The sequence below is a fragment of the Oncorhynchus keta genome, chromosome 1 (genome assembly GCF_023373465.1).
Source record: "Oncorhynchus keta strain PuntledgeMale-10-30-2019 chromosome 1, Oket_V2, whole genome shotgun sequence".
In the NCBI taxonomy this organism is placed as follows: domain Eukaryota; kingdom Metazoa; phylum Chordata; class Actinopteri; order Salmoniformes; family Salmonidae; genus Oncorhynchus; species Oncorhynchus keta.
The window spans coordinates 88,246,580-88,268,131 of record NC_068421.1 but is presented as its reverse complement, the minus strand read 5'-3'; the positions used below and the strand labels follow the sequence as shown (position 1 = coordinate 88,268,131).

At 39.6% G+C, this 21,552-nt stretch overlaps 1 protein-coding gene and 1 long non-coding RNA gene across 51 annotated transcripts in view; one reads left to right on the top strand and one right to left on the bottom strand.

Moving 5' to 3' along the window:
- Window positions 1-11,822, top strand: part of LOC127907640 (uncharacterized) — a 51,916-nt gene extending 40,094 nt beyond the window's left edge. For all 50 annotated transcript variants that reach the window (XR_008065340.1, XR_008065323.1, XR_008065346.1 and 47 more), the window contains one exon: window positions 11,105-11,822. This is a non-coding gene — a long non-coding RNA (uncharacterized LOC127907640). The remainder of the gene's footprint in view (window positions 1-11,104) is intronic.
- Window positions 1-21,552, bottom strand: part of cfhl5 (complement factor H like 5) — a 207,985-nt gene that overhangs the window by 110,895 nt on the left and 75,538 nt on the right. The window lies entirely within an intron of this gene.

The following is a 21,552-nucleotide window of genomic DNA, read 5'->3' as shown; positions in this document are numbered from 1 at the left end:
AGTATTACACCACAGACTGATCTATAGTAGGAGTGATCAGCAGTATTACTCCACAGACTGATCTATAGTAGAAGTGATCAGCAGTATTACTCCACAGACTGATCTATAGTATTAGTGATCAGCAGTATTACTCCACAGACTGATCTATAGTAGGAGTGATCAGCAGTATTACTCCACAGACTGATCTATAGTAGGAGTGATCAGCAGTATTACTCCACAGACTGATCTATAGTAGGAGTGATCAGCAGTATTATGCCACAGACTGATCTATAGTAGGAGTGATCAGCAGTATTACGCCACAGACTGATCTATAGTAGGAGAGATCAGCAGTATTACGCCACAGACTGATCTATAGTAGGAGCGATCAGCAGTATTACGCCACAGACTGATCTATAGTAGGAGTGATCAGCAGTATTACGCCACAGACTGATCTATAGTAGGAGTGATCAGCAGTATTACGCCACAGACTGATCTATAGTAGGAGTGATCAGCAGTATTACTCCACAGACTGATCTATAGTAGGAGTGATCAGCAGTATTACTCCACAGACTGATCTATAGTCGGAGTGATCAGCAGTATTTCTCCACAGACTGATCTATAGTAGGAGTGATCAGCAGTATTACGCCACAGACTGATCTATAGCAGGAGTGATCAGCAGTATTACGCCACAGACTGATCTATAGTAGGAGTCATCAGCAGTATTACTCCAGACTGATCTATAGTATTAGTGATCAGCAGTATTACGCCACAGACTGATCTATAGTAAGAGTGATCAGCAGTATTACTCCACAGACTGATCTATAGTAGGAGTGATCAGCAGTATTACGCCACAGACTGATCTATATTAGGAGAGATCAGCAGTATTACGCCACAGACTGATCTATAGTAGGAGCGATCAGCAGTATTACGCCACAGACTGATCTATAGTAGGAGCGATCAGCAGTATTACGCCACAGACTGATCTATAGTAGGAGCGATCAGCAGTATTACGCCACAGACTGATCTATAGTAGGAGCGATCAGCAGTATTACGCCACAGACTGATCTATAATAGGAGCGATCAGCAGTATTACGCCACAGACTGATCTATAGTAGGAGTGATCAGCAGTATTACGCCACAGACTGATCTATAGTAGGAGTGATCAGCCGGATTACTCCACAGACTGATCTATAATATTAGTGATCAGCCGGATTACTCCACAGACTGATCTATAGTATTAGTGATCAGCAGTATTACTCCAGACTGATCTATAATATTAGTGATCAGCCGGATTACTCCACAGACTGATCTATAGTAGGAGTGATCAGCAGTATTACGCCACAGACTGATCTATAGTAGGAGTGATCAGCAGTATTACGCCACAGACTGATCTATAGTAGGAGTGATCAGCAGGATTACTCCAGACTGATCTATAGTAGGAGTGATCAGCAGTATTACGCCACAGACTGATCTATAGTAGGAGTGATCAGCAGTATTACTCCAGACTGATCTATAGTGGGAGTGATCAGCAGTATTACGCCACAGACTGATCTATAGTAGGAGTCATCAGCAGTATTACTCCAGACTGATCTATAGTATTAGTGATAAGCAGTATTACTCCACAGACGGATCTATAGTAGTAGTGATCAGCAGTATTACCCCAGACTGATCTATATAGGAGTGATCAGCCGGATTACTCCACAGACTGATCTATAGTATTAGTGATCAGCAGTATTACTCCAGACTGATCTCTAATATTAGTGATCAGCCGGATTACTCCACAGACTGATCTATATATTAATGATCAGCAGTATTACTCCAGACTGATCTATAGTAGGAGCGATCAGCAGTATTACGCCACAGACTGATCTATAGTAGGAGCGATCAGCAGTATTACGCCACAGACTGATCTATAGTAGGAGCGATCAGCAGTATTACGCCACAGACTGATCTATAGTAGGAGCGATCAGCAGTATTACGCCACAGACTGATCTATAGTAGGAGTGATCAGCCGGATTACTCCAGACTGATCTATAGTATTAGTGATCAGCAGTATTACGCCACAGACTGATCTATAGTAGGAGTAATCAGCAGTATTACACCACAGACTGATCTATAGTATTAGTGATCAGCAGTATTACTCCAGACTGATCTATAGTAGGAGTGATCAGCAGTATTACTCCAGACTGATCTATAGTAGGAGTGATCAGCAGTATTACGCCACAGACTGATCTATAGTAGGAGTGATCAGCAGTATTACTCCACAGACTGATCTATAGTATTAGTGATCAGCAGTATTACTCCACAGACTGATCTATAGTCGGAGTGATCAGCAGTATTACTCCACAGACTGATCTATAGTAGGAGTGATCAGCAGTATTATGCCACAGACTGATCTATAGTAGGAGTGATCAGCAGTATTACGCCACAGACTGATCTATAGTAGGAGAGATCAGCAGTATTACGCCACAGACTGATCTATAGTAGGAGCGATCAGCAGTATTACGCCACAGACTGATCTATAGTAGGAGCGATCAGCAGTATTACGCCACAGACTGATCTATAGTAGGAGCGATCAGCAGTATTACGCCACAGACTGATCTATAGTAGGAGCGATCAGCAGTATTACGCCACAGACTGATCTATAATAGGAGCGATCAGCAGTATTACGCCACAGACTGATCTATAGTAGGAGTGATCAGCAGTATTACGCCACAGACTGATCTATAGTAGGAGTGATCAGCCGGATTACTCCACAGACTGATCTATAATATTAGTGATCAGCCGGATTACTCCACAGACTGATCTATAGTATTAGTGATCAGCAGTATTACTCCAGACTGATCTATAATATTAGTGATCAGCCGGATTACTCCACAGACTGATCTATAGTAGGAGTGATCAGCAGTATTACGCCACAGACTGATCTATAGTAGGAGTGATCAGCAGTATTACGCCACAGACTGATCTATAGTAGGAGTGATCAAATGGATTACTCCAGACTGATCTATAGTAGGAGTGATCAGCAGTATTACGCCACAGACTGATCTATAGTAGGAGTGATCAGCAGTATTACTCCAGACTGATCTATAGTGGGAGTGATCAGCAGTATTACGCCACAGACTGATCTATAGTAGGAGTCATCAGCAGTATTACTCCAGACTGATCTATAGTATTAGTGATAAGCAGTATTACTCCACAGACTGATCTATAGTAGTAGTGATCAGCAGTATTACCCCAGACTGATCTATAATAGGAGTGATCAGCAGGATTACTCCACAGACTGATCTATAGTATTAGTGATCAGCAGTATTACTCCAGACTGATCTCTATATTAGTGATCAGCCGGATTACTCCACAGACTGATCTATAATATTAATGATCAGCAGTATTACTCCAGACTGATCTATAGTAGGAGCGATCAGCAGTATTACGCCACAGACTGATCTATAGTAGGAGCGATCAGCAGTATTACGCCACAGACTGATCTATAGTAGGAGCGATCAGCAGTATTACGCCACAGACTGATCTATAGTAGGAGCGATCAGCAGTATTACGCCACAGACTGATCTATAGTAGGAGTGATCAGCCGGATTACTCCAGACTGATCTATAGTATTAGTGATCAGCAGTATTACGCCACAGACTGATCTATAGTAGGAGTAATCAGCAGTATTACACCACAGACTGATCTATAGTATTAGTGATCAGCAGTATTACTCCAGACTGATCTATAGTAGGAGTGATCAGCAGTATTACTCCAGACTGATCTATAGTAGGAGTGATCAGCAGTATTACGCCACAGACTGATCTATAGTAGGAGTGATCAGCAGTATTACTCCACAGACTGATCTATAGTATTAGTGATCAGCAGTATTACTCCACAGACTGATCTATAGTCGGAGTGATCAGCAGTATTACTCCACAGACTGATCTATAGTAGGAGTGATCAGCAGTATTACTCCACAGACTGATCTATAGTCGGAGTGATCAGCAGTATTACTCCACAGACTGATCTATAGTAGGAGTGATCAGCAGTATTACGCCACAGACTGATCTATAGTAGGAGCGATCAGCAGTATTACGCCACAGACTGATCTATAGTAGGAGCGATCAGCAGTATTATGCCACAGACTGATCTATAGTAGGAGCGATCAGCAGTATTACGCCACAGACTGATCTATAGTAGGAGCGATCAGCAGTATTACGCCACATACTGATCTATAGTAGGAGTGATCAGCCGGATTACTCCAGACTGATCTATAGTATTAGTGATCAGCAGTATTACGCCACAGACTGATCTATAGTAGGAGCAATCAGCAGTATTACACCACAGACTGATCTATAGTATTAGTGATCAGCAGTATTACTCCAGACTGATCTATAGTAGGAGTGATCAGCAGTATTACTCCAGACTGATCTATAGTAGGAGTGATCAGCAGTATTACGCCACAGACTGATCTATAGTAGGAGCGATCAGCAGTATTACGCCACAGACTGATCTATAGTAGGAGCGATCAGCAGTATTACGCCACAGACTGATCTATAGTAGGAGCGATCAGCAGTATTACGCCACAGACTGATCTATAGTAGGAGTGATCAGCCGGATTACTCCAGACTGATCTATAGTATTAGTGATCAGCAGTATTACGCCACAGACTATTCTATAGTAGGAGCAATCAGCAGTATTACACCACAGACTGATCTATAGTATTAGTGATCAGCAGTATTACTCCATACTGATCTATAGTAGGAGTGATCAGCAGTATTACTCCAGACTGATCTATAGTAGGAGTGATCAGCAGTATTACGCCACAGACTGATCTATAGTAGGAGTGATCAGCAGTATTACTCCACAGACTGATCTATAGTATTAGTGATCAGCAGTATTACTCCACAGACTGATCTATAGTCAGAGTGATCAGCAGTATTACTCCACAGACTGATCTATAGTAGGAGTGATCAGCAGTATTACTCCACAGACTGATCTATAGTCGGAGTGATCAGCAGTATTACTCCACAGACTGATCTATAGTAGGAGTGATCAGCAGTATTACGCCACAGACTGATCTATAGTAGGAGCGATCAGCAGTATTACGCCACAGACTGATCTATAGTAGGAGTGATCAGCCGGATTACTCCAGACTGATCTGTAGTATTAGTGAACAGCAGTATTACGCCACAGACTGATCTATAGTAGGAGTGATCAGCAGTATTACTCCACAGACTGATCTATAGTAGGAGTGATCAGCAGTATTACTCCAGACTGATCTATAGTATTAGTGATCAGCAGTATTACTCCAGACTGATCTATAGTAGGAGTGATCAGCAGTATTACTCCAGACTGATCTATAGTAGGAGCAATCAGCAGTATTACACCACAGACTGATCTATAGTATTAGTGATCAGCAGTATTACTCCAGACTGATCTATAGTAGGAGTGATCAGCAGTATTACTCCAGACTGATCTACAGTAGGAGTGATCAGCAGTATTACGCCACAGACTGATCTATAGTAGGAGTGATCAGCAGTATTACGCCACAGACTGATCTATAGTAGGAGTGATCAGCAGTATTACTCCACAGACTGATCTATAGTCGGAGTGATCAGCAGTATTACTCCACAGACTGATCTATAGTCGGAGTGATCAGCAGTATTACGCCACAGACTGATCTATAGTCGGAGTGATCAGCAGTATTACTCCAGACTGATCTATAGTATTAGTGATCAGCAGTATTACTCCACAGACTGATCTATAGTCGGAGTGATCAGCAGTATTACTCCAGACTGATCTATAGTATTAGTGATCAGCAGTATTACGCCACAGACTGATCTATAGTAGGAGCGATCAGCAGTATTACGCCACAGACTGATCTATAGTAGGAGCGATCAGCAGTATTACGCCACAGACTGATCTATAGTAGGAGCGATCAGCAGTATTACGCCACAGACTGATCTATAGTAGGAGCGATCAGCAGTATTACGCCACAGACTGATCTATAGTAGGAGTGATCAGCCGGATTACTCCAGACTGATCTATAGTATTAGTGATCAGCAGTATTACGCCACAGACTGATCTATAGTAAGAGCAATCAGCAGTATTACACCACAGACTGATCTATAGTATTAGTGATCAGCAGTATTACTCCAGACTGATCTATAGTAGGAGTGATCAGCAGTATTACTCCAGACTGATCTATAGTAGGAGTGATCAGCAGTATTACGCCACAGACTGATCTATAGTAGGAGCGATCAGCAGTATTACGCCACAGACTGATCTATAGTAGGAGCGATCAGCAGTATTACGCCACAGACTGATCTATAGTCGGAGTGATCAGCAGTATTACGCCACAGACTGATCTATAGTCGGAGTGATCAGCAGTATTACTCCAGACTGATCTATAGTATTAGTGATCAGCAGTATTACTCCACAGACTGATCTATAGTCGGAGTGATCAGCAGTATTACTCCAGACTGATCTATAGTATTAGTGATCAGCAGTATTACGCCACAGACTGATCTATAGTAGGAGCGATCAGCAGTATTACGCCACAGACTGATCTATAGTAGGAGTGATCAGCAGTATTACGCCACAGACTGATCTATAGTAGGAGTGATCAGCAGTATTACGCCACAGACTGATCTATAGTAGGAGTGATCAGCAGTATTACGCCACAGACTGATCTATAGTAGGAGTGATCAGCCGGATTACTCCAGACTGATCTATAGTATTAGTGATCAGCAGTATTACGCCACAGACTGATCTATAGTAAGAGCAATCAGCAGTATTACACCACAGACTCATCTATAGTATTAGTGATCAGCAGTATTACTCCAGACTGATCTATAGTAGGAGTGATCAGCAGTATTACTCCAGACTGATCTATAGTAGGAGTGATCAGCAGTATTACGCCACAGACTGATCTATAGTAGGAGTGATCAGCAGTATTACGCCACAGACTGATCTATAGTAGGAGCGATCAGCAGTATTACGCCACAGACTGATCTATAGTAGGAGCGATCAGCAGTATTACGCCACAGACTGATCTATAGTAGGAGTGATCAGCCGGATTACTCCAGACTGATCTATAGTATTAGTGATCAGCAGTATTACGCCACAGACTGATCTATAGTAGGAGCAATCAGCAGTATTACACCACAGACTGATCTATAGTATTAGTGATCAGCAGTATTACTCCAGACTGATCTATAGTAGGAGTGATCAGCAGTATTTCTCCAGACTGATCTATAGTAGGAGTGATCAGCAGTATTACGCCACAGACTGATCTATAGTAGGAGTGATCAGCAGTATTACTCCACAGACTGATCTATAGTATTAGTGATCAGCAGTATTACTCCACAGACTGATCTATAGTCGGAGTGATCAGCAGTATTACTCCACAGACTGATCTATAGTAGGAGTGATCAGCAGTATTACTCCACAGACTGATCTATAGTCGGAGTGATCAGCAGTATTACTCCACAGACTGATCTATAGTAGGAGTGATCAGCAGTATTACGCCACAGACTGATCTATAGTAGGAGTGATCAGCAGTATTACGCCACAGACTGATCTATAGTAGGAGCGATCAGCAGTATTACGCCACAGACTGATCTATAGTAGGAGTGATCAGCAGTATTACGCCACAGACTGATCTATAGTAGGAGCGATCAGCAGTATTACGCCACAGACTGATCTATAGTAGGAGTGATCAGCAGGATTACTCCAGACTGACTGATCTATAGTATTAGTGATCAGCAGTATTACGCCACAGACTGATCTATAGTAGGAGTGATCAGCAGTATTACTCCACAGACTGATCTATAGTAGGAGTGATCAGCAGTATTACTCCAGACTGATCTATAGTATTAGTGATCAGCAGTATTACTCCAGACTGATCTATAGTAGGAGTGATCAGCAGTATTACTCCAGACTGATCTATAGTAGGAGCAATCAGCAGTATTACACCACAGACTGATCTATAGTATTAGTGATCAGCAGTATTACTCCAGACTGATCTATAGTAGGAGTGATCAGCAGTATTACTCCAGACTGATCTACAGTAGGAGTGATCAGCAGTATTACGCCACAGACTGATCTATAGTAGGAGTGATCAGCAGTATTACGCCACAGACTGATCTATAGTCGGAGTGATCAGCAGTATTACGCCACAGACTGATCTATAGTCGGAGTGATCAGCAGTATTACTCCAGACTGATCTATAGTATTAGTGATCAGCAGTATTACTCCACAGGCTGATCTATAGTCGGAGTGATCAGCAGTATTACTCCAGACTGATCTATAGTATTAGTGATCAGCAGTATTACGCCACAGACTGATCTATAGTAGGAGTGATAAGCAGTATTACGCCACAGACTGATCTATAGTAGGAGTGATCAGCAGTATTACGCCACAGACTGATGTATAGTAGGAGTGATCAGCAGTATTACGCCACAGACTGATCTATAGTCGTAGTGATCAGCAGTATTACTCCAGACTGATCTATAGTCGGAGTGATCAGCAGTATTACTCCACAGACTGATCTATAGTCGGAGTGATCAGCAGTATTACGCCACAGACTGATCTATAGTCGGAGAGATCAGCAGTATTACTCCAGACTGATCTATAGTATTAGTGATCAGCAGTATTACTCCACAGACTGATCTATAGTCGGAGTGATCAGCAGTATTACTCCAGACTGATCTATAGTCGGAGTGATCAGCAGTATTACTCCACAGACTGATCTATAGTCGGAGTGATCAGCAGTATTACTCCAGACTGATCTATAGTATTAGTGATCAGCAGTATTACGCCACAGTCTGATCTATAGTAGGAGTGATCATCAGTATTACGCCACAGACTGATCTATAGTAGGAGTGATCAGCAGTATTACTCCACAGACTGATCTATAGTAGGAGTGATCAGCAGTATTACTCCACAGACTGATCTATAGTCGGAGTGATCAGCAGTATTTCTCCACAGACTGATCTACAGTAGGAGTGATCAGCAGTATTACGCCACAGACTGATCTATAGCAGGAGTGATCAGCAGTATTACGCCACAGACTGATCTATAGTAGGAGTCATCAGCAGTATTACTCCAGACTGATCTATAGTATTAGTGATCAGCAGTATTACGCCACAGACTGATCTATAGTAGGAGTGATCAGCAGTATTATGCCACAGACTGATCTATAGTAGGAGTGATCAGCAGTATTACTCCACAGACTGATCTATAGTAGGAGTGATCAGCAGTATTACTCCACAGACTGATCTATAGTAGGAGTGATCAGCAGTATTACTCCACAGACTGATCTATAGTAGGAGTGATCAGCAGTATTACTCCACAGACTGATCTATAGTAGGAGTGATCAGCAGTATTACTCCACAGACTGATCTATAGTAGGAGTGATCAGCAGTATTATGCCACAGACTGATCTATAGTAGGAGTGATCAGCAGTATTACGCCACAGACTGATCTATAGTAGGAGAGATCAGCAGTATTACGCCACAGACTGATCTATAGTAGGAGCGATCAGCAGTATTACGCCACAGACTGATCTATAGTAGGAGCGATCAGCAGTATTACGCCACAGACTGATCTATAGTAGGAGCAATCAGCAGTATTACGCCACAGACTGATCTATAGTAGGAGCGATCAGCAGTATTACGCCACAGACTGATCTATAGTAGGAGCGATCAGCAGTATTACGCCACAGACTGATCTATAGTAGGAGTGATCAGCAGTATTACTCCAGACTGATCTATAGTGGGAGTGATCAGCAGTATTACGCCACAGACTGATCTATAGTAGGAGTCATCAGCAGTATTACTACAGACTGATCTATAGTATTAGTGATAAGCAGTATTACTCCACAGACTGATCTATAGTAGTAGTGATCAGCAGTATTACCCCAGACTGATCTATAATATTAGTGATCAGCCGGATTACTCCACAGACTGATCTATAGTATTAGTGATCAGCAGTATTACTCCAGACTGATCTCTAATATTAGTGATCAGCCGGATTACTCCACAGACTGATCTATAATATTAATGATCAGCAGTATTACGCCACAGACTGATCTATAGTAGGAGCGATCAGCAGTATTACGCCACAGACTGATCTATAGTAGGAGCGATCAGCAGTATTACGCCACAGACTGATCTATAGTAGGAGCGATCAGCAGTATTACGCCACAGACTGATCTATAGTAGGAGCGATCAGCAGTATTACGCCACAGACTGATCTATAGTAGGAGTGATCAGCCGGATTACTCCAGACTGATCTATAGTATTAGTGATCAGCAGTATTACGCCACAGACTGATCTATAGTAGGAGTGATCAGCCGGATTACTCCACAGACTGATATATAATATTAGTGATCAGCCGGATTACTCCACAGACTGATCTATAGTATTAGTGATCAGCAGTATTACTCCAGACTGATCTATAATATTAGAGATCAGCCGGATTACTCCACAGACTGATCTATAGTAGGAGTGATCAGCAGTATTACGCCACAGACTGATCTATAGTAGGAGTGATCAGCCGGATTACTCCAGACTGATCTATAGTAGGAGTGATCAGCAGTATTATGCCACAGACTGATCTATAGTAGGAGTGATCAGCAGTATTACTCCAGACTGATCTATAGTGGGAGTGATCAGCAGTATTACGCCACAGACTGATCTATAGTAGGAGTCATCAGCAGTATTACTCCAGACTGATCTATAGTATTAGTGATAAGCAGTATTACTCCACAGACTGATCTATAGTAGTAGTGATCAGCAGTATTACCCCAGACTGATCTATAATATTAGTGATCAGCCGGATTACTCCACAGACTGATCTATAGTATTAGTGATCAGCAGTATTACTCCAGACTGATCTATAATATTAGTGATCAGCCGGATTACTCCACAGACTGATCTATAATATTAATGATCAGCAGTATTACTCCAGACTGATCTATAATATTAGTGATCAGCACTATTACTCCAGACTGATCTATAATATTAGTGATCAGCAGTATTACTCCAGAGACTCTGATCTATAGTATTAGTGATCAGCAATATTACTGCACAGACTCTGATTATCCTGTCATGTGATTTCGTTCCTACAGAGTCATGATGTTTGGTCCATCAAATGCAAGAATCCTTACAAAGACGTCTTTATGTGCAAGGAGAACATATTTGCTTTTGTGGTGTCGTTGTTGCTTGTTTAATTTAGGTTTAGAAAAAATGTGAGCCATCCAGTAATGGAGCACATGAGGTGTAATTTTCATCATTTGACTTTGTACCATTGTAACAAAATAACAGTATCTTTCTAATCATCAGTCTCAGCTTCACTATAACAGTACAGCTATGTAAAGCTAGACTAAAATGGTACATTTGTTGTATTAGTTCAAAGAGATGTGATTGTGTGAACATTCTATCAAGTTTATAAATTGCCTGGCTGGGCTGATGAGGCAGTGGATTGCACAGTCAGTTGGTACAGAGTAAATAGGCATTTTAAAGTCATAGATTTAGCCAGTGGTAGCTTGTGGAATAGGCACCGACTGGAATGCGGTTTTAACCATTCAACATTCAGGATTAGACCGACACGCTCTATAATTTGTGAATATTCTCCTGTATCTCCCAGCTGTGTGATTCATTACCTCAAGGTGTAATATAAGTGAACAACTGTTATGATTGTAATTGACCTTTTCAAGACAATAAAGTTGTGGAAAAGAGATGACACCGTTGTCTCCATGAGTCTTTACAAGGCTCCAGTACAACAGAATAAGATTTACAGATGTTTACCTAACAAATGCACATTAAAGCTAACAAACTATTTCTCTGGTCAGTATCACTTGTCATTGATTGTTCTTGTAAACCAGTTGTCTCTTATCATGCACCTATAGCTACTAGAGTAGATCTTCTCCAGGGTCTCAGGACAGTATAAGTAATGTCTCAGTTGGTCATGCTTTTTTGTTTTACTTCTTGCCTCTGGCAATCTCAGCTTACTGGAAGTGATTACTGGAAACTGTCTTGGACAAACACATCCATATATAATTGATTGTACAACATGAATGTGTTTTTATTTACTCTTTAGTCTGGGAATTTCATCAAGTATTTTATACGATACTGAAGCCACCAGACAATATCTATTAAAATGTCCCTGTGGTGTTCCTTGCCATGTACTCCTGAACATTAAGGCAGGAATATTCACCTTCAATTATATGCAAGCAAACATTTGATATAATGTTAATGTTTTGTTTAGTTCATAGGCTAATAATGGACAAACCCTTGCATGAGGGGCTGCCGAGTGGTGCAGCGGTCTAAGGCAGTGCATCTCAAATCAAATCAAATTTGATTTGTCACATACACATGGTTAGCAGATGCTAATGCGAGTGTAGCGAAATGCTTGTGCTTCTAGTTCCGACAATGCAGTAATAACCAACAAGTAATCTAGCTAACAATTCCAAAACTACTACCTTATAGACAAGTGTAAGGGGATAAAGAATATGTACATAAAGATATATGAATGAGTGATGGTACAGAGCGGCATAGGCAAGATACAGTAGATGGTATTGAGTACCGTATATACATATGAGATGAGTATGTAAACAAAGTGGCATAGTTAAAGTGGCTAGTGATACATGTATTACATAAAGATGCAGTAGATGATATAGAGTACAGTATATACGTATACATATGAGATTAATAATGTAGGGTATGTAAACATTATATTAGGTAGCATTGTTTAAAGTGGCTAGTGATATATTTCACATCATTTCCCATCAATTCCCATTATTAGAGTGGCTGGAGTTGAGTCAGTGTGTTGGCAGCAGCCACTCAATGTTAGTGGTGGCTGTTTAACAGTCTGATGGCCTTGAGATAGAAGCTATTTTTCAGTCTCTCGGTCCCAGCTTTGATGCACCTGTACTGACCTCGCCTTCTGGATGATAGCGGGGTGAACAGGCAGTGGCTCGGGTGGTTGGTGTCCTTGATGATCTTTATGGCCTTCCTGTGACATCGGGTGGTGTAGGTGTCCTGGAGGGCAGGTAGTTTGCCCCCGGTGATGCGTTGTGCAGACCTCACTACCCTCTGGAGAGCCTTACGGTTGTGGGCGGAGCAGTTGCCGTACCAGGCGGTGAGAGCTTGAGGCGGCACCCTGGTCCGATTCAAGGCTGTATCACAACCGGCAGTGATAGGGAGTCGCATAAGGGGGCGCACAATTGGCCCAGCGTCGTCCGGGTTTGCCATGTGGAGGCAATCATTGTAAATAAAAATGTGTTCTTAACTGACAACACCCTGCTACAACTCAAGTCCCCGTGGAGTGAAAGAGGTATGTGATTGTAGGTGCGGGTAAGGATGACAGAGACAATATCCTTTTACAGGGAATTTATTTCCATAACATGGTAATGTGGGTAAAAGGGGCTGGACGGAACCAAAGCAAAGAAAGTCCTCTCCTACCCACTACTTACCTAACCTTTCAGAACCTCCTGGCGCGCTAACCAAAATACAGGGGGTAGTCCATCCAGGTCTTACCTAGTGTGCATAGACAGTAAATACTACAGGTTATGTATGACCGCAGGGCTCTTGCCTAAACACCCCCCTGGAAACAAATTAAACAGAATAATACAAACTTTGGGAACAATTTCAATCATCAAAAACACAGTCCTATTGGCATACATATACCCTAGAAGTAGCGGCTACCAAATAGTGTCAACAGAACTGTCACTGGGCAACAACCAACACAAGACATCAAAGAAGCTCTCTCTTCCTGACAAAGGAACACTGGCTTTTATCCAGCTGGAGAAGGAGTTGGTAATTAAAAACAGCTGTTTCCCCTGATGAGAGGGAAGGGGGAGGGTTTAGAGCTCCAATCATCGATGGGGCCGACCAATCAGCTGCTTAGAATCCAGGAAGCCATTTCCTGAAATACACACATGCAAACACATACAAACCCCCAAAAACACAGAAACTGGGGAACTTGCCTCGTTAAAAAAAAATCAGATATGGGCTACTGAAATCAACAAGTAGCGGGAAACAATGCAATCTCAGGATGCAAAAATAGAATGTTTATTGGTATGTGAATTTTTAAAAATCAAGTGAGGTTAAAATGGCAGGATGTTATACTCGTTTCAGGTCTTCATTCAATAGAATTAGATGAACACTTTTCCACAATGCATTGGAAGGAAGGCCCTAGTTCTCTTCAAGTAGCCAAATAACAAAACTAAGCTACTTAATTCAAAACAAAATCAAGTCAAATTTTATTTGTCACTTGCGCCAAATAAAACAGATGAAATGTTACCTTACAGTGAAATGCTTACTTCCGAGCCCCTTACCGACAGTGCAGTTTAAAAAAATACTGATAAGAATAAGAGATTCTAAGAGATAAGAGATAACAAGTAATTAAAGAGGAGAACTGTCTATGACTAGGGTGGCTGGAGTCTTTGTCAATTTTCAGGGCCTTCCTCAGACACCGCCTGGTATAGAGGTCCTGGATGGCAGGAAGCTTGGCCCCAGTGATGTACTGGGCCGTTTGCACTACACTCCGTCGTGCCTTGCGGTCGGAGGCCAAGCAGTTGCCATACCAGGCAGTGATGCAACCACTCAGGAGGCTCTCGATGGTGCAGCTGTAGAACTTTTTGAGGATCTTGAGGAATTTCAAAAGATTTAAAAATGTAGAACAAGGAACAGATGTAGCCCTTGGTTCACTCCCGACCTGACTGCCCTTAACCAACACAAAAACATCCTGTGGCGTACAACATTAGCATCGAATAGCCCCCGCGATATGTAACTTTTCAGGGAAGTTAGGAAACAATATACACAGGCAGTCAGGAAAGCAAAGGATAGCTTTTTCAAACAGAAATTTGCATCCTGTAGCTCTAACTCCAAAAAGATCTGGGACATTCTAAAGTCCATGGAGAATAAGAGCACCTCCTCCCAGCTACCCTCTGCACTGAGGCTAGGAAACACTGTCACCACCGATAAATCCACGATAATTGATAATTTCAATAAGCATTTTTCTATGGCTGGCCATGCTTTCCATCTGGCTACTCCCACCCCAGTCAACAGCCCTGCACCCCCCACAGCAACTTGCCCAAGCCTCCCCATTTCTCCTTCACCCAAATCCAGATAGCTGATGTTCTGAAAGTGCTGCAAAATCTGGACCCCTACAAATCAGCTGGGCTAGACAATCCGGACCCTCTCTTTCTAAAATTATCCGCCGCAATTGTTGTAACCACTATTACTGGCCTGTTCAGCCTCTCTTTCGTACCGTCTGAGATCCCCACAGATTGGAAAGCTGCCGCAGTCATCCCCCTCTTCAAAGGGGAGACACTAAAGACCCAAACTGTTAAAGACCTGTATCTATCCTAGCCTGCCTTTCTAAGGTCTTTGAAATCCAAGTTAACAAACAGATCTCCGAACATTTCGAATCCCACCGTACCTTCTCCGCTATGCAATCTGGTTTCCGAGCTGGTCATTGGTGCACCTCGGCCACGCTCAAGGTCCTAAACAATATCATATTATTATTATGTTTGATGTCTTTACTTAAAATAATAAAGTAGTAGTCAAACATGTTAATATTTCAGTAAAAACACAGATCTATGTGCTGTATCTGTGTTATAATGATATATGTTTTTAGAGGATTGTGGGTAATTAAACATTTTGAGAAAATGTCATGCAAAGATGGATATTACCACATAAAAACAATGGCTTCAAAGGAATACAATAAATTGAGATGGAATGTGTCTTTCATTCATAGTCATTCATAGTCATTCATAGTCTGGGTTTAAATGAGACTGTTTGTAGGTTGATGGCTTTTTGCAAATTGCAACTAGCTACATTGTTTTATACCCTTTCAAATAGCTACAGTTTTATGCAACATGATTACATTGATAAACCAAGTTGGTGTAAAACAGGAAATGTGATTATTTTGAAAAAAAAATGGATTAAAAAAAGATATACCTGCAGTCCTGGAAAACAAATGAAGGTTCTGCCACCACAGTGAACATTTTTATGACCTTCATTCTTTGAGCCCAAGGATGTCTGAGGCCACTCTTGACGTTACAGGCTAGCTAGACTGTACTTTCTCCATAGTGATGAGTTGTGTCCCCGAGGCTACAGATGGACGGGAGGTTGTGAGTGGTCTGCCAGATGATGATGATGGTGTTATACAGTACGGTCATTATTTTGAAAAAAACATGGATTGAAACAAACTGATATACATGAAACAGAAGTCCTGGAAACAAAATGAAGAACTGTTCTGCTACAAACAGTGAACATTTTTAGAACTTCAACATGAAACAGAACTTTGAGAACTATCAAACATGGAACTGTCTACATGAGGAACTATGGCCTATCAAACATGAAACAGAACTGTCTACATAGAACTATCAAACTGAAACAGAACTGTCTACATAGAACTATCAAACATGAAACAGAACTGTCAAACATGAAACAGAACTGTCTACATAGAACTATCAAACATGAAACAGAACTGTCTACATAGAACTATACATAGGCCTATCAAACATGAAACAGAACTGTCTACATAGGCCTATCAAACATGAAACAGAACTGTCTACATAGGCCTATCAAACATGAAACAGAACTGTCTACATAGAACTATCAAACATGAAACAGAACTGTCTACATAGAACTATCAAACATGAAACAGAACTGTCTACATAGAACTATCAAACATGAAACAGAACTGTCTACATAGAACTATCAAACATGAAACAGAACTGTCTACATAGAACTATCAAACATGAAACAGAACTGTCTACATAGAACTATCAAACATGAAACAGAACTGTCTACATAGGCCTATCAAACATGAAACAGAACTGTCTACATAGGCCTATCAAACATGAAACAGAACTGTCTACATAGAACTATCAAACATGAAACAGAACTGTCTACATAGAACTATCAAACATGAAACAGAACTGTCTACATAGAACTATCAAACATGAAACAGAACTGTCTACATAGAACTATCAAACATGAAACAGAACTGTCTACATAGGCCTATCAAACATGAAACAGAACTGTCTACATAGAACTATCAAACATGAAACAGAACTGTCTACATAGAACTATCAAACATGAAACAGAACTGTCTACATAGAACTATCAAACATGAAACAGAACTGTCTACATAGAACTATCAAACATGAAACAGAACTGTCTACATAGGCCTATCAAACATGAAACAGAACTGTCTACATAGGCCTATCAAACATGAAACAGAACTGTCTACATAGAACTATCAAACATGAAACAGAACTGTCTACATAGAACTATCAAACATGAAACAGAACTGTCTACATAGAACTATCAAACATGAAACAGAACTGTCTACATAGAACTATCAAACATGAAACAGAACTGTCTACATAGAACTATCAAACATGAAACAGAACTGTCTACATAGAACTATCAAACATGAAACAGAACTGTCTACATAGAACTATCAAACATGAAACAGAACTGTCTACATAGAACTATCAAACATGAAACAGAACTGTCTACATAGAACTATCAAACATGAAACAGAACTGTCTACATAGAACTATCAAACATGAAACAGAACTGTCTACATAGAACTATCAAACATGAAACAGAACTGTCTACATAGAACTATCAAACATGAAACAGAACTGTCTACATAGAACTATCAAACATGAAACAGAACTGTCTACATAGAACTATCAAACATGAAACAGAACTGTCTACATAGAACTATCAAACATGAAACAGAACTGTCTACATAGAACTATCAAACATGAAACAGAACTGTCTACATAGAACTATCAAACATGAAACAGAACTGTCTACATAGAACTATCAAACATGAAACAGAACTGTCTACATAGAACTATCAAACATGAAACAGAACTGTCTACATAGAACTATCAAACATGAAACAGAACTGTCTACATAGAACTATCAAACATGAAACAGAACTGTCTACATAGAACTATCAAACATGAAACAGAACTGTCTACATAGAACTATCAAACATGAAACAGAACTGTCTACATAGAACTATCAAACATGAAACAGAACTGTCTACATAGAACTATCAAACATGAAACAGAACTGTCTACATAGAACTATCAAACATGAAACAGAACTGTCTACATAGAACTATCAAACATGAAACAGAACTGTCTACATAGAACTATCAAACATGAAACAGAACTGTCTACATAGAACTATCAAACATGAAACAGAACTGTCTACATAGAACTATCAAACATGAAACAGAACTGTCTACATAGAACTATCAAACATGAAACAGAACTGTCTACATAGAACTATCAAACATGAAACAGAACTGTCTACATAGAACTATCAAACATGAAACAGAACTGTCTACATAGGCCTATCAAACATGAAACAGAACTGTCTACATAGAACTATCAAACATGAAACAGAACTGTCTACATAGAACTATCAAACATGAAACAGAACTGTCTACATAGAACTATCAAACATGAAACAGAACTGTCTACATAGAACTATCAAACATGAAACAGAACTGTCTACATAGAACTATCAAACATGAAACAGAACTGTCTACATAGAACTATCAAACATGAAACAGAACTGTCTACATAGAACTATCAAACATGAAACAGAACTGTCTACATAGAACTATCAAACATGAAACAGAACTGTCTACATAGAACTATCAAACATGAAACAGAACTGTCTACATAGGCCTATCAAACATGAAACAGAACTGTCTACATAGAACTATCAAACATGAAACAGAACTGTCTACATAGAACTATCAAACATGAAACAGAACTGTCTACATAGAACTATCAAACATGAAACAGAACTGCCTACATAGGCCTATCAAACATGAAACAGAACTGTCTACATAGAACTATCAAACATGAAACAGAACTGTCTACATAGAACTATCAAACATGAAACAGAACTGTCTACATAGGCCTATCAAACATGAAACAGAACTGTCTACATAGAACTATCAAACATGAAACAGAACTGTCTACATAGAACTATCAAACATGAAACAGAACTGCCTACATAGAACTATCAAACATGAAACAGAACTGTCTACATAGAACTATCAAACATGAAACAGAACTGTCTACATAGAACTATCAAACATGAAACAGAACTGTCTACATAGGCCTATCAAACATGAAACAGAACTGTCTACATAGAACTATCAAACATGAAACAGAACTGTCTACATAGAACTATCAAACATGAAACAGAACTGTCTACATAGAACTATCAAACATGAAACAGAACTGTCTACATAGAACTATCAAACATGAAACAGAACTGTCTACATAGAACTATCAAACATGAAACAGAACTGTCTACATAGGCCTATCAAACATGAAACAGAACTGTCTACATAGAACTATCAAACATGAAACAGAACTGTCTACATAGAACTATCAAACATGAAACAGAACTGTCTACATAGAACTATCAAACATGAAACAGAACTGTCTACATAGGCCTATCAAACATGAAACAGAACTGTCTACATAGAACTATCAAACATGAAACAGAACTGTCTACATAGAACTATCAAACATGAAACAGAACTGTCTACATAGAACTATCAAACATGAAACAGAACTGTCTACATAGAACTATCAAACATGAAACAGAACTGTCTACATAGAACTATCAAACATGAAACAGAACTGTCTACATAGCCTATCAAACATGAAACAGAACTGTCTACATAGAACTATCAAACATGAAACAGAACTGTCTACATAGAACTATCAAACATGAAACAGAACTGTCTACATAGAACTATCAAACATGAAACAGAACTGTCTACATAGAACTATCAAACATGAAACAGAACTGTCTACATAGAACTATCAAACATGAAACAGAACTGTCTACATAGAACTATCAAACATGAAACAGAACTGTCTACATAGAACTATCAAACATGAAACAGAACTGTCTACATAGAACTATCAAACATGAAACAGAACTGTCTACATAGAACTATCAAACATGAAACAGAACTGTCTACATAGAACTATCAAACATGAAACAGAACTGTCTACATAGAACTATCAAACATGAAACAGAACTGTCTACATAGAACTATCAAACATGAAACAGAACTGTCTACATAGAACTATCAAACATGAAACAGAACTGTCTACATAGAACTATCAAACATGAAACAACATAGAACTATCAAACATGAAACAGAACTGTCTACATAGAACTATCAAACATGAAACAGAACTGTCTACATAGAACTATCAAACATGAAACAGAACTGTCTACATAGAACTATCAAACATGAAACAGAACTGTCTACATAGAACTATCAAACATGAAACAGAACTGTCTACATAGAACTATCAAACATGAAACAGAACTGTCTACATAGAACTATCAAACATGAAACAGAACTGTCTACATAGAACTATCAAACATGAAACAGAACTGTCTACATAGAACTATCAAACATGAAACAGAACTGTCTACATAGAACTATCAAACATGAAACAGAACTGTCTACATAGAACTATCAAACATGAAACAGAACTGTCTACATAGAACTATCAAACATGAAACAGAACTGTCTACATAGAACTATCAAACATGAAACAGAACTGTCTACATAGAACTATCAAACATGAAACAGAACTGTCTACATAGAACTATCAAACATGAAACAGAACTGTCTACATAGAACTATCAAACATGAAACAGAACTGTCTACATAGAACTATCAAACATGAAACAGAACTGTCTACATAGAACTATCAAACATGAAACAGAACTGTCTACATAGAACTATCAAACATGAAACAGAACTGTCTACATAGAACTATCAAACATGAAACAGAACTGTCTACATAGAACTATCAAACATGAAACAGAACTGTCTACATAGAACTATCAAACATGAAACAGAACTGTCTACATAGAACTATCAAACATGAAACAGAACTGTCTACATAGAACTATCAAACATGAAACAGAACTGTCTACATAGAACTATCAAACATGAAACAGAACTGTCTACATAGAACTATCAAACATGAAACAGAACTGTCTACATAGAACTATCAAACATGAAACAGAACTGTCTACATAGAACTATCAAACATGAAACAGAACTGTCTACATAGAACTATCAAACATGAAACAGAACTGTCTACATAGAACTATCAAACATGAAACAGAACTGTCTACATAGAACTATCAAACATGAAACAGAACTGTCTACATAGAACTATCAAACATGAAACAGAACTGTCTACATAGAACTATCAAACATGAAACAGAACTGTCTACATAGAACTATCAAACATGAAACAGAACTGTCTACATAGAACTATCAAACATGAAACAGAACTGTCTACATAGAACTATCAAACATGAAACAGAACTGTCTACATAGAACTATCAAACATGAAACAGAACTGTCTACATAGAACTATCAAACATGAAACAGAACTGTCTACATAGAACTATCAAACATGAAACAGAACTGTCTACATAGAACTATCAAACATGAAACAGAACTGTCTACATA